General features: G+C 34.1%; 1 pseudogene; it reads right to left on the reverse strand.

The window, feature by feature from the left end:
• Positions 1-9,318, reverse strand: part of LOC105307758 — a 12,184-nt pseudogene extending 2,866 nt beyond the window's left edge.
• Between the last annotated feature and the right edge of the window lie 4,874 nt (positions 9,319-14,192).

The raw sequence follows: 14,192 nt of genomic DNA on the forward strand, positions 1-14,192 counted from the left end.
TGCAATGTGACAGATTAGAGTTCCCTAAAATAAACTTATTTATGTAAAAAAATACTTGATATATGATGGAAATGACATTACAAATAAAAGAGGAATAAAAAGTAAATTCAGTAAATGATGCTGAGACAACTGGCTATGTACAGAGAAAAATATTAAATTCATTTCTTTTTCAAACCATAACAAGTAAATTCCACATAAATTACTTCAATGTGAGAAAAATACTTTAAAACTACTAGAGAAAAACATAGGAGGATAACCTTGGGTCCGCAGACTTAAAAGTGTTACTTTGACCAAACACAATTTGCAAAATTCATAAAAAAGTTGATTAGTAAACATGACTATATTGATTTATACAATTATTATGACCAATGACAATACGATAAGGTGAGTGATAAATCAGAGCATAGAAGTAGATATTATAAAATACACAACAAACAAAATTAGTGTTGAGAAAATACTAAAAGCTACAACCAATCTTTATCTTGACTGTGTTGGTGGGTCTGTGGATCATTAAAAGTGATCAAATTGTATACTTTAAATATATGCATTTTATTATATGTCTATTAAATCTCACTTAAATATTTAAAAATTGATAGAAAAATGACTCATTAAGAAGTCAGGCAAAATATATGAAAAGGCAATTAACTAACAAGGAAAATTGAATGGCCAATAAGTATAAAAGAGATATTCATTCTCACTAGTAATCAGCAAAATACACATAAGAGTAATAGTGGTTCTATTTCAAAACCATAAATAAGATTAGCCAAATTAAAAAATGGTGACAATACCAAATCTTGGTACACATTATAGAAAATCAAAAATCTCATATACTGCTACTAGGAGTGTGAAATAGCATAAACTTATCAGAGAGTAGTTTTTGCAATCTTGACCAAAGTTGAAAATGTAAATATGCACGAATATGCAAAGGCTCAGCAATTTTAATTTCAAGTGGTAGAAAAAAATTCTTATGTGTATGTGCTACATGGTACACACACAAAAATTTTTATCGAAATAATATTTGAAGTAGCAAAAACAGAACTAATCAAAATGTATAGCATTAGAACGGATAAATAAGTTATAATTCCTAAATTTAGAGATTTAATACTAGGCAATAGTTAAGCTTTATAGAAATCACAAATAAATTATTGAATAAACAGTTTTTAGAATGAAATGCATAGAGTAAAATAATATAATTAAAAATTAAAAATACACAAAACTATACTATGTATTCTATAAAGATGTACATTTAGGTAGTAAAAGTACAACAACATTGGCTGGAAGGATTTAAATATGTCAAATTTATTTTGGCGGTTACTTCTAGAAGAGATAGAGAAAAAGATAAACAGTACTAGGGTGGAACAAAAGAGATTTTAAGTTTATCCATAATGATCATTTTCTTTAATTAAAAATTGTGTGTGTGTGCATGAAGCACTGAAATTTGTAATATTATTCTATACATATTTCTGTGATTTTTAATATTTTGTCACAAAACAGTAACTTTGTATATTTTAAGATCACAACAGGCTAATAAATTCAGATCTCATCAAAAAATCGCAAAGCACTAAATACTGGTAAGGCATACAATCCTTATTTAAACAAAGATTTAGGCAAAACATGTACCCATTTTCCATGAAATAATGATAAATAAATGTACTTTCAAAGCCTTTCGATCTTTTCATTATTCTTCGTGTAATTGGTTATTAAGTGAAAAACACATCAGTGACCAAATTGCAAATGCCCAGAAAAAATGACAATAACAAAGTGAAGGAACCAGACGGAGGTGGGAGAGGGAATGTATGTGCATGTGTTTCCAATGTTCCATACCAGGCTTAGCTCGTTGTTGACATTCCATAAATGTTAAACAAAAATAATAATAATGGGTACCATCTGCATGCCAAATTTAGACTGGTAGAAACATACAGGATTGACAGCCCGAAAGGTCAGACTTCCTTTACTGATTATTCCCAACATGTACATTTTCTTAACTCAGTTAATAGCATAGATATTCTCTCAGTCACTAAGGTGAAAAGCCACCATTATCTTTAATTGTACTCTCTCCAACATCACTAACAAATCCTTTTCAGAAACCTACCTGTCTTCAGTCTCTTCCTCTTCTAAATCATATTTAACCTTTCTGTCATTCGTTTTCATAAAAAAAAAAAATGCAAGTCTAGTTATATTGTTTACTTGCTCAGAAAACCTCTAATAATGCTTCATTGTCAAGAGCATAAAATCTTAATATTTTAGCTTGATATATAATACTTTTTAATGTATTGCCTCAACTCATGCTTCCAACATAATATGCTACATCACATGAAAACCTACTCATGTATCTTGCATGCCCCACATACAAGGCTAATTGACATTTATCAAAGAAAATGCCCTATACATTTGTAAATACTCATACTTTTTCTTCATCATGGAACGATCATTTTCTTATCTCTACCTATTGATTCCTACCCATTCTTCAAAGCTCAACTTAAAATTAACTCCCCTGCAAAGACAACACTGATTCTCCCAGGGTAATTTAATTCCTCTCTCTTTTATTTCCCTTTTAACATATTATTTGTATCTTTCACACCATATAATATTCTGCTTTGTCTTACTGATTATAGCTTAAATTTATTAAACACATTATATCAGATATTCTTCCAAGTTCCTTTTATTATTATATTTGTATATTAATAAAATATTATATATTAACTTGCATAATCTTCCCCAAAATTCTAAAAGGTTATTACTTTACAGATGAGAGAACTAAGGTATAGAGAAATCAACTAATTTGACCAGAGGTAGTAAGTGACAGAGCTGGGATTTGAACCCAAGGTGACTGCTCTTAACCACTAGACTAGTGGTGAGCTACCTGTCTTGCTACTAGATTCTGAGCTACTTGAGAGGAAATGATAGCCTTATCACCATTTCACCAATTTCTACCTCGATCTCATCCCTCAACCCACATAAACATCCATTCTTCACAGTACCTAACAGAGTTTTGTACAGCTGGTAAGTGTTACGTTATAGAAAGGAAAAAGGAAAAAAGTTTCAACTGGTATAATTTGAAGATATTATTATATTATTATTCAACTAATATTATCTCAACAAAGACAAATTAATCTATCATTTTTTCTACTCTTCTCTTCCAGGAATGGAGACTAAGCAGGACTTGAAAGTTTTTGGTTCTGGGCTATATTCCACACTAGGAGTAATTAATAGCTATTTTGTACTTCATATCCTGAAACTGGAAGCAGAACTATCCTGAAGATATTCTTAATATGCACAGGTAGTATTTAAGAAGGCTTAGACCTTTGAGACAATTAGGTCAAATTATCCACAAGGAAATCCTAGGAACTATATAAGAGGAGAGTATTATAGACTAAATATCTGTATCACTCTTCCTATCTGAAACTCATATATTGAAACCCTAGCTTCGAATGTGATGGTGTTAGGAGGTGGGGCATTTGGGAGGTAATTAGGTCATGAAGGTGGAGACCTCATCATAAATGGGATTACTGCTCTTTTAAGAAAAGAGCAGTAATCCCATTTGCTTCTTCTCTCTCTGCTCTCCAACATATGAGGATATGGCCATCTGCAAACCAGGAAGAGGCCATTCACCAGACCCTCGATCTGCCAGCACCCTAATATTAGAATTTGTAGACTCCAGAACTGTGTTTTTTTTGTTGTTGTTGTTGTTTAAGCTATCTGGAATATAGTAATTTTAATAGAAGCATCAGCTAAGACAGAGAGAAACCTTGGAAACTGGTTAGAAGTGGTCTCCCTGAAAACTGGGTGAAAAATAGCCACGTGGGTTTTTTTAGATGCTATACTCAAAAAACTCGGGAAAAGTTGAAGATCCCTATGTTCCATGTAGGCGTCATTATGAAGATCATCATTCACAACACAATTCCTGAGAAACCAAAGAAAACAATGATACCGATGGAAATAACCAGACTCTTAAGACATGTCTACATGTACCCATTTGTTAGGATCCTGTAAGTGCCAGAGGGGAAAAAGAGTGCATTAAAAATTGATAATCAACTTATTACCAATTATTATTATTATCTTAATGTGTTGGGAATATTTGGGAAATTCTAATTTAATTTAGACAAATAAGGAAATGTGGAAAACTTAATATTTATTAGAGTGATTGTTCAATGAAACCAGTTTAAAAGTCAGTGTAAAATACTTAAAAGTTTATTGAGAATAGACAATGTTTTTGTCTTGTTTTTTGATATATCCTGAAATCCATTGATAGAGTAATAACAGTGACAATATAGTTAAATCTATCAGAACTTTGATGAAATCATGTAATTTTATAAAATAAGCAATTATAAGAAAATTAATAAGAAAGATGGGAGGGGAGGGTAAAGGGAAACAAATATAATGTAACAGAAGGAGATTTGACTTTGGGTGGTGAACACACAATACAATATGTAGATGATGCATTATTGAATTGTACACTTGAAACCTATATAATTTTATTAACCAATGTCACCCTAATAAATTTAATTTAAAAAAAAATGAATAGCGTATTCTTTCCTATCTTGTAAAAATCAATTACATGAAAAAGGAAGCATTTACAACTCATTTTCAAATATTCCTATTTGACTAAATCCTAATCTCATCAATTCCTCCTACAGAAATAACACCAAAAGAGTAAAAAGTTATATATGAAAAGGTGCCTATAATAGTATTATTTTTGATATATATTTTTTCTTCTTCTTAAAGAATTCCCTCCAACATTCCCTGTAATATTGATTTGGTGGTGATGAACTCCTTTAGCTTTTTCTTGTCTGGGAAGCTCTTTATCGGTCCTTTGTTTCTAGATGATAGCTTTACTAGATAGAGTAATCTTGGTTGTCGGTTCTGGATTTTCATTCCTTTGAATATTTTGTGCCAGGCCCTTCTGGCCTGCAAAGTTTCTGTTGAGAAATCAGCTGACTATCTTATGGGAACTCCCTTGTAGAAAACTTATTGTTTTTCTCTTGCTGCTTTTAAGATTCTTTCTTTGTATTTAACCTTTGAGATTTTAATTATGATGTGTCTTGGTGTGGACCTCTCTGGGTTATATTGTTTGGGACTCTCTGAACTTCCTGGGCTTCTATGTATATTTCCTTCACCAGGTTAGGGAAATTTCCCGTCATTATTTCTTCGAATATGTTTTCAATTTCTTGCTCTCTCTCTTCTCCTTCTGATATCCTTATGATGTGAATGTTGCTATGCTTGATGTTGTCTTTAAACCATCTCCATATATTTAGATTCTTTCTTCTTGGTGCTGTTCTGATAGGGTGTCCACCTCTACCCCATCCTCTAATTGATAGCTGATATCATCTTCCGCTTTCTCTACTCTCTTGATTCCCTCTAATGTACTCTTCATTTCAGATATTATATTCTTTATTTCTGACTAGTTCCTTTTTATGTTTTCATCTCCATTTATATTTTCTATCTCTTTGTTAAAGTTCTCACTGAGTTCATCTACTCTTCCCCTAAGTTCATGAAGCATCCTTATAACCAGTGGTTTGAAGTCTGAACCTGGTAGATTGTTTGTCTCCACTTTGTTGAGTTCTTTTTCTGGAACTTTGTTCTGTTCTTTCATGTGGGACATGTTTCTTTGTCTCCCCATTTTGGCTACTTCCCTGTGTCTGTTTCTACATATTAGGCAAGATTCCTAAGCCTCCCAGTTGTAGTAGAGTGGCTTTATGTAGTAAGTATCCTGTGAGACCCAGTGGCACAGTCCTGAGAGGGCTCTAGCCGAAGACCAAGTTCAGTCACATCCTATGCACCTCCGAGGCCACCTAGTAAAAGTCACCAAGCAATCCACAGATGGCTGTCACCGTGCTGGGCTTATAGGTGTCTCAAGAGGCAAAGCCAGGCAGGAACTGAGACTGGCTGTTACTACTGTGGGGCTGGGGGCTGCTTAGCAAGAGGTACAGTGCACTCTGAGGCTAGATGCTGCTTCTCTAGGTTTTGTGAGCCCTTGAGAGATTTTAGGAAAGTCCATAGCAAGAGCCAAGATGAGTCATTTGTGTGGAATAAACCACTGGAAACAGCTTGGAAGGACCCACAGTTGAGAGAAGCAGGGGATTATCTGAGTGAAGCAACCTGTGTTATCCATGTTGATGACGACTCAGATATGGCAATGCCTGCATTTGCACATGGGAGAGGTGCTCAGCAAAGGAACAATGGATACTGCTAGCACTTCTATCCAGGAGAAAACCTCTTCGCCATTCCTTGCCCTGAAGCTGGACAACTCAGTGTCTCCCCATATGTTCCTGGTGCTCCTTGGGCAGCTGCCCCAGCAGTGGAGCTCAGAGAGAGTGAGCTCATCAGCAAATAAGTCTGGGCATGGGCCCTTTCAGAAGAACACCTGCAATTCCCACAGCCCTCCATCTCACAAAGCCACAACCTCCACTGGTTTTCACAGCCAGAGGTTATTATGACTTCTCTTCCTGGCACTAGAACCCTGGGCTGAGAAGCCCAATGTAAGGCCAGGACCCTTTGCTCCTCAGGTTGGGGCGGGGCTCTGCCACCAAGATAACCCTCCTGATTCTTGATTGCCGCACATGGTTGTGGGACTGGTTGTTTCCCATGTCCACCCCTCCTACAGGTTCAAGATGACTTCTTCTTTTTGTCCCTTGTTGTAGGGCTTCCGTTCAGTCAGACCTCAGGTGACTTTGCGTGATGGTTGCTCTGTAGTTTTTTATAAATTTGGTGTGCTCGCAAGAGCAGGCTTGCATACTCTCTACATTTTCCACCATCTTGACCAGTCTATTTGTATTATTTCTACAATATTGTTTAGGCAATACATTTAGAAATATAAATGATGTCTAACAATTATTCAATCTATTGGCATTAAAAGTTTTTTGATCTCTATAAGGTAACGGGTATTGTCATAAATGCTTTACTTACATTTTCTCCTATAATCCTTACAATAACCACACATGTTGAACTTGAGATTTAGAAGAATTAAGTCAAAAACATGATAAATGCCTAAATCCAGTGTCAAATGCCTAATTTCAAAACTTCCACTCTGAATCCCTATTGTTCACTCTCTGAAGATGGCCCGATCCTCTCTGTGGATGTTCTACACCTCACTCAATTTCCTGTTGGTTTCATGCTAAGATTAAACACTCAAAATAACAACCCTAAATCTGGCTGTGACCAGTGTAAGTTCTTTTAGGAGACTGCTGGCCCAGTATCAGAAATCCCAGATGGGAAACCCATACAAGCTGCATTCTTAGGTCTTCTTTGGCAGCATATTTTGAACCCAGATGGAAACTGCAAGTGAACAAAACCAAATTGAATAGCTCAAATATGCAGGATGACTCAATTCAACTTGTTATTTTAAGTTAAACTTTTAAAAAGTTAAAATTAAGGGATGGATAATTGTTTGATTAGAATTTTTTCCATGTCTTCTGAATAGAAAATGTACCTCTCTAAATTGTAGTGACTGATTGGAAAAAGAACACATTTTGGCATACATTTACCTCTTTAATAAGCCACTTTCATGAGTTTTATCCTTCAGTCTTTGTGTTTTCCTCATGTTTTTTATCTTTAATTTACTTAACCATATTTAATACACCAGGTACTCATCATCTGATAAGATGGCAAAAGATTTCTTCCCTCTCAATAATGAGGTAAATATAGATGTCAATGGAAATAAGATTATTTATTTATAATTTAACCTCAACTGTAGAGGTTAGGTCTCCCTACACTCAGCCCTAATGCTCAAACTACCATATTCCAAGATATAACAATAATAGCAGTGCTAAGAAAATGTCCCCTCTTTCACAAATGAAAAGTGCATACTTCTTACAGTAAAAAATGTTCTAGGCTAAATTGTTATTCTATTAGTCATCTAGCTGTGTAATCTTGGAGAATTTACATAATCTCTTGGACTTTCAATATCAATGAGGGGATATTGAAGGGACTAAAGGGACTAAAGGTAAAGAAAGTTTAGTAGATAAAGGTCAGCTTGTAAATGAATTTATCTATTGAGGCAATCTCAGATTTTATTCTGCAGGAGAAATATTATTTCTGTGGGAGGCTTTGTTTTCTTTTTATAATCCCTAACATTAATGGTGGTGTGTATGTGATGTGTTACATCTATGATGAATATATGAAAGTCCTCGTTTTTCTGACATGTGCTTTCTGTGTTCATGACAATGGTCTACATTCTCTTAATGACTGCCCACTTCCTTGATACTGAATGATCTTCTTTTGATTAAAAAATTCTCACTTTGGAGTTTAAATTTTATCAAAAGGAAAATGTACCTCTGTTGAATAGGAACATTAATATATAATATAAAATAAAATAAAAAATTCTTTCTCCACTTCATTTAGCTCTACCTCAAAGTGCAGGATTAGTGTAGTTCCATGCAATCATTTTATGTACATGTTAGAGGTCACGTGTGAATGCATACTGAGTATAGAAACCCAATATTACAAAGTAGAATGTAGAAGAGATTATCATTTACATTTTAACAGAATCACCGATGGGTACATTTAAGAGAAATTTCTCAATATATGTAAAAAATGTACTATTGTTTTTAAAACATTTTTAAGTGATCCTTTCTCTGCTGCACCTCATACTGTTACAGAAAAGATTAGAAACATAATAAAAGACATATTAGACAGTAAAGCTAAATATTAAAATAATTTGAGGGAAGAGACTGAGGCTAGGGAAAGAGATTTATAGAAAATTCAAGTTAACAGTAGTTACTGTAATAGAACATTAAATATAACTCACATACTCATATTTTTATGGGATAAACATGGATTTACATTTATTGAAATTATAATGTTTGACTCTTTCCTATTGCTTAGTAAATATTAATAACTTCTCCAGATTCTAATTGTTGAAGAAAAACTCTATCCATGTCTCTAAGGAAGAAATTAAGTTGATGTTTCACCAAAGGGGATGGAAGGAAAGAGACAAGTATTTGGGCAGTGAGAGAGATACAGCCAGACCTGAGAGGAGAACTGAATTCTCTGTGGGTAGAGTTATGGCAGTGTCAGAGGACTTGTAGGTGCACACTCTATCACCACAGAGAGAACTGGCTGGATAACTGAAAGAGGGTAGAGCCAGTGCACCAGCAGGATAGCTTTTCAGTACCATTCCTTGAAAGTACCAGTAATTGTGCCTCTGGTTTTAGCCTTTGAGTAAAAAAAAAAAAAAAAAAAAAAAAAAGAGCAGTGGATTAACATTCAACAGTGGCACTTTACAGCAGGAGGAGCAGAACTAACCATGGTGACCACAACAGCCAAAGGACCATGCATTTTCCCATTATCCTGAAACCAGGTAAGCTTGAGGAGCACCATAATGAGTAATATTAGATATTCTCCTAGTTTGAGTAATAAAGTCTCATGTCAGATTTAAGTTAGTATAGGAAAAAAATGTAAATGTGGTGTTTCTTACAAATTTTATAGAACAGAACCATACATGCTACATGTAAAATGTGTTATATCATCATGAAATTTTTCTACTGAAAAGTTACACGTGTCATCCACCAAAATGTCAAATCTCTGCCATCTTTAAATCTATTTAAGCATTTTTGAAAACAAGTTGCTTTGAAAGATTTACAAAGCAAAAGCTTTAAGTAAAAATCTTGTTTCTAAAGATAAAGTAATTTCAGTTTTGAATATTCAACAAAAAATATGTAAGGTTTTATAGGGCAAAGATTGAGGAGAATATAAATATTAATTTAAATATCAGTAGCTTTTATAGGTGGGTGTATGGGTATGTTTGCTACATGGCAAAGTAGTTGCAAAACCACTCACCACCCAACTGCTGGGAGTAAATCCCATAATACTTTTAGTTAAAATCTCAGACCACTTTTCCTCAAATATTTATGCAGATATCAAGACAGTTTAGTGCTAGACATCTAAGTGGAAGAGATATTAGTTCCAGAAATCTATCAGTTCTTTTGTATAATTCATCATAAATATTAACTATGTTCAGCATCAAAAGTGGTAGTAAAAAGATTAATAATCAATTTTTGGACAAACCAAATGTCTCCTGGATTTTTTGCAATAGCAAAGAGAAGTGAATATTTAAGTAAATATATTTTAAGTATGCTACATGTGAAATATCACCAAACTTTATTTATACATTTTTATTGCATAATTAGAAACAAACCCCATAATCAATATTTGTACATTTGAAACCCTTTGAAAGCTGGTTTCATTCACAAGGTAACATAAGAGATATTTAGTTTTAGCATCTAATGGCCCCCACATACAACTACAAAAGTAATCTCCCTAAATATAAACTTTTCTTCTGAAAACCTCCACACTAACTATAGCCTTATTAAGCAAAGTCCCTACTCAGTAGCTCAACACTCATGGTCCTCTAAAATCCACCCCTAATTTACCTCTGGTCTTATTTGTCCTATTCTACACATATTCTATTTAGCAAAAATCCCTAATGAGTTTAGTTGGGATTCAGGATTGGATAAGTCTGATCTTTTTGTAGGTAGCCTCTAGAGGCAAGTATTTTCATGTGTCAATTCTGGGGTGGAAAAGTTCTCTAGGAGGAAGTTCTGTTTGAAGGTACAGAATGTGGGCTATAAGCTCCCTGACAAGAGAGACCATAATTTGCTCATTAATCTTGTAGCCTCAGTGGTACATGGTCAGTACCCTATAAATATTCGTTGAGTGAATGATTTGATCACTTGGGAGAAGATAAATGAGAAGTAGAGAGAACTGGCCTTATAGGCCAAATATAAGCTTTATGAGTAGGTGTTATGTGGGCAGATACTGCAGGAACTTTACCCAAAAAGTTCCTGTGAGACACAGAAGCCAAGTAATCCTGCTTTTAGGCCCAGCAAAAAAGTTCCCCATTTCTCCAAGAAATAAAACTTGGCTACTGTACTTTGAAGACTGAAATACAACTTAGCTTTTGCATAACAATAAAAGGCGTTTTCCTTTCTTATAATTAATATAACTGTATAGAATACTTGAAGATAGCTCACTGATTAGTTCAGTTTTCCCATAGAGGGCACCTGTGTATTGAAGCAGGACAGCGATATTTGAGAATTTGTACATCATGCTTATATTTCAGCAGCACCAAATTACCCATTTTCTAATCGCCTCCTCCACATATGTCTTTGCATATGTTTTTCCCTTTGCCTATACTATCCTTCCTTCTCTCTATATATTTGTTAATAGTCTATTTATACTTAGATTTCCCACTATAATTCTATTGTAGAAACTGGAATAGCCTGATTCAATATTTAGCATAGTCGTTTGCAAATAAAGAAGGCATACCTAATCCAAAATATATTTTTACTCTGTATAGGTCTTCAAAGACATAGAGACCAAAATCTCACTCTAAATAGTATCCGAAAGCTTCTCAGCTCCTCTAGGTCTTATAATTACTTCTCGCCTCTTATCTTGTGTACCTTTCCCAGCTTTATGATACCTATATAAAAAAGAGACATGAAAGAATATTTCTCTTTTCCCTTCTGTTGAAGAATGGAGCCTTCTTCTGCCTTTTGTTATTCTCTAAAGAACCTATTGGAACTTGGGGCCTGTCATGGGATGAACAAATGCCCTCCAAGACATTCATATCCTAATTCCCAGAACCTGTGAATATTATTTCATTTGGCAAAAGAGACTTTGCATATGTGATGAAGTAAAGGATTTTGAGATAAGGGTTATTGTGAGATTTTGGATTATTCACATTGACCTGATGTAATCACAAGGGGCCTTTTAAGAGAGCTGTACAAGGAGTCAGAGCTGGAGAAAAGGCCATAAAATGATGAAAGCAGAGACTGAAGTGATGGTCTTTAATGAAGGAGGAAGAAGCCACAAGCCAAAGAATCTCGATGGCATTTAAGAGCTGAAAATTCCAAGGAAATGAATCCTCTTCCAGTGCTACAGAGAGAATCAACTCTGTTAATGCCTTGACTTGGTATTAGCAAGTTGAACTGATTTGGGGCTTCTGGCCTTCAGAATTATAAGATAATGCATTTGTGTTGTTCTGAGCCACCAAAACTGAGACACTTTGCTACAGCATAAACAGGAGACAAATGAATATTTTGGTACTTGAAAGTAGGATGCAGTAACAAATTTCTAAATACATGGAATTGGCTTTTGACTTTGGGTAATGAATAGAAAGTTGAAGAATTTTGAATGTCATGTACAGTAAGCCAATATCATCTTAGAAAATATCTAAATCATCATAAACATAGTGTTGATAGAAATGTGGATTTTAAAGGTGTTGATGGTGAGGACTTAGAAGCAAATAAGGAACATGTCATTAAAAATGGGAGGAAAAGAGATCATTTTTATAGAGTGGCAAACATGTCACTGAATTATGTTTTACAATTATTTGAAAAGCAGAACTTATAAACTATGAACTTGGATATTTAGCTGAGATATCCAAGTAAGTATTAAAGTCATAGCCTAGTTTATTCTTGCTACTTATATTTAAATGTGATAGGAAAGATATAAATCAGGGAAAAAATATTAAGCAAAAAATAAACCAGGACTTGATGATTTGAGAATCTTCAGCTTATCCTGATTTTAAAAGATGCTAAAATTAGGAGATTCACTGTTAGAAGAGTGTGCTCTGGAGAGAAAAAACAAAATGTGGTTGGACAAACTTTTGCTAGTGACTGAAAAAGAACAAAAGTTTTCTAAGTATTTTGTCACACAGTAATCTATTTGAATAAATTAGAACTGTAACTCATGGATGCCCTCAACCATCTCAGGAGAAAGAAAAAATACAGATGGATTTATCTGGAAAATACCTGTAGATGAGCTTTCTGTCTAATGGAGTGAATACATGTGAAATACGTAGGGGATTCACAAGGTTTTTGAAAATGCCATACCTACAGAAACAATCTAGGCTTGCCTAAATGTGATAGAGAGGGTATCAAAGAAGACTGTCAGAGTCCCAAAATTCTACAGACAAGAAATAAAAATAATGAAAATACTTAGTTTCAACTATGTGTTACCTTTCATGAAAAAAAAAAAAAAAAAGAATGAACTCTCATTTCTAGTCTAGCAAGTAAGGAGCTTGGAAGTTGTCATTCTATACTAACAATAAGTAAAAACCTGAACAAACCGAAAAATCAACAACTCTTCTAAGTCTGTCAGAAAAGTGACAGGGTCACAGGGCCCATTACTGTGCTAAAAATTAGAGAGACAGACAGGCAGATAGAGAGAATCCCATCTAATGGACACAACTTCATAAACAGAAACATTTATAGGAACAGTACCAGGTTAGAAAAATCTAAACAATCATTAAGTTCCTGAAGGCTCGATGTGAAGAATTCTGAGAGTTAAAAACTACAGGAGAGCTCAGTTCTTGGGAAACCTACAACTTTTAAGTTTTAGCTCTAGGAGTTTTACCAGGCTCCCAAGTGAAGATCAGAGAAAAATTCCCTATTGCTTCCAGCAATGGGCAGAGAAGAGTAATCATTTTGAGATATGACAAAGCATTTTGTTCTTAACAAGGGCTGCCTCAATAAAAAAAAAGTAAACAAAGAGGAAAAATGGATATGTTAGGAAAGGAAAGAAAGTAGAATCCTATAAAATGTTCAATCAATAGAGAAAATCAATGAAATCAAAAGACAGTTTTTGAAAATGTTAGTAAAATCAATAAACTTGTAGCCAGGCTAACAACAGAAGAAAAAGAAAAAAAAAAAAGGATAGGACATATATTACTAATACTAGACAGAAAAAAGAGGGGCATCACTAAGATTCCATGGAAATTTAAAAGATAATTAATAGTATGTTCTTGAGGATTCTATTGATTTATTTTCTATTCAAAGATTCTTTCCTCAGCCATGCCCAGTCTACTATTGAGCCCATCAAATATGTTCTTTAATTTTAAATAAAGAATATTTTTGAATTCTGGAAATTTTTTTTTGATGTTTTCTTAGAATTCCCATCTGTGTCCTCTCCTCTCTATGGATTTAAGAAGGGTTGTTGATTTTTATTCTCTTCAGCTTTTTACTTCTTGTTAAGTGGTGATTTCCAAGGTCCTTACATGTGGAGCCAGAAACCAGAAGTCCAGTTATACAGTTCCTTAAAAAACTAAATATATTCTTACCATACAATCCAGTAGTTGTGTTCCTTGGTCTTTATCCAAATTGACTGATAACAAATGTACACACAAAATCCTACATATAGATGTTTATAGCAGATGTACTCACAATTGCCAAAACTTGGAAGCAACCGAAATG

This window comes from Pteropus vampyrus, unplaced genomic scaffold (genome assembly GCF_000151845.1).
Source record: "Pteropus vampyrus isolate Shadow unplaced genomic scaffold, Pvam_2.0 Scaffold14, whole genome shotgun sequence".
Lineage (NCBI taxonomy): Eukaryota > Metazoa > Chordata > Mammalia > Chiroptera > Pteropodidae > Pteropus > Pteropus vampyrus.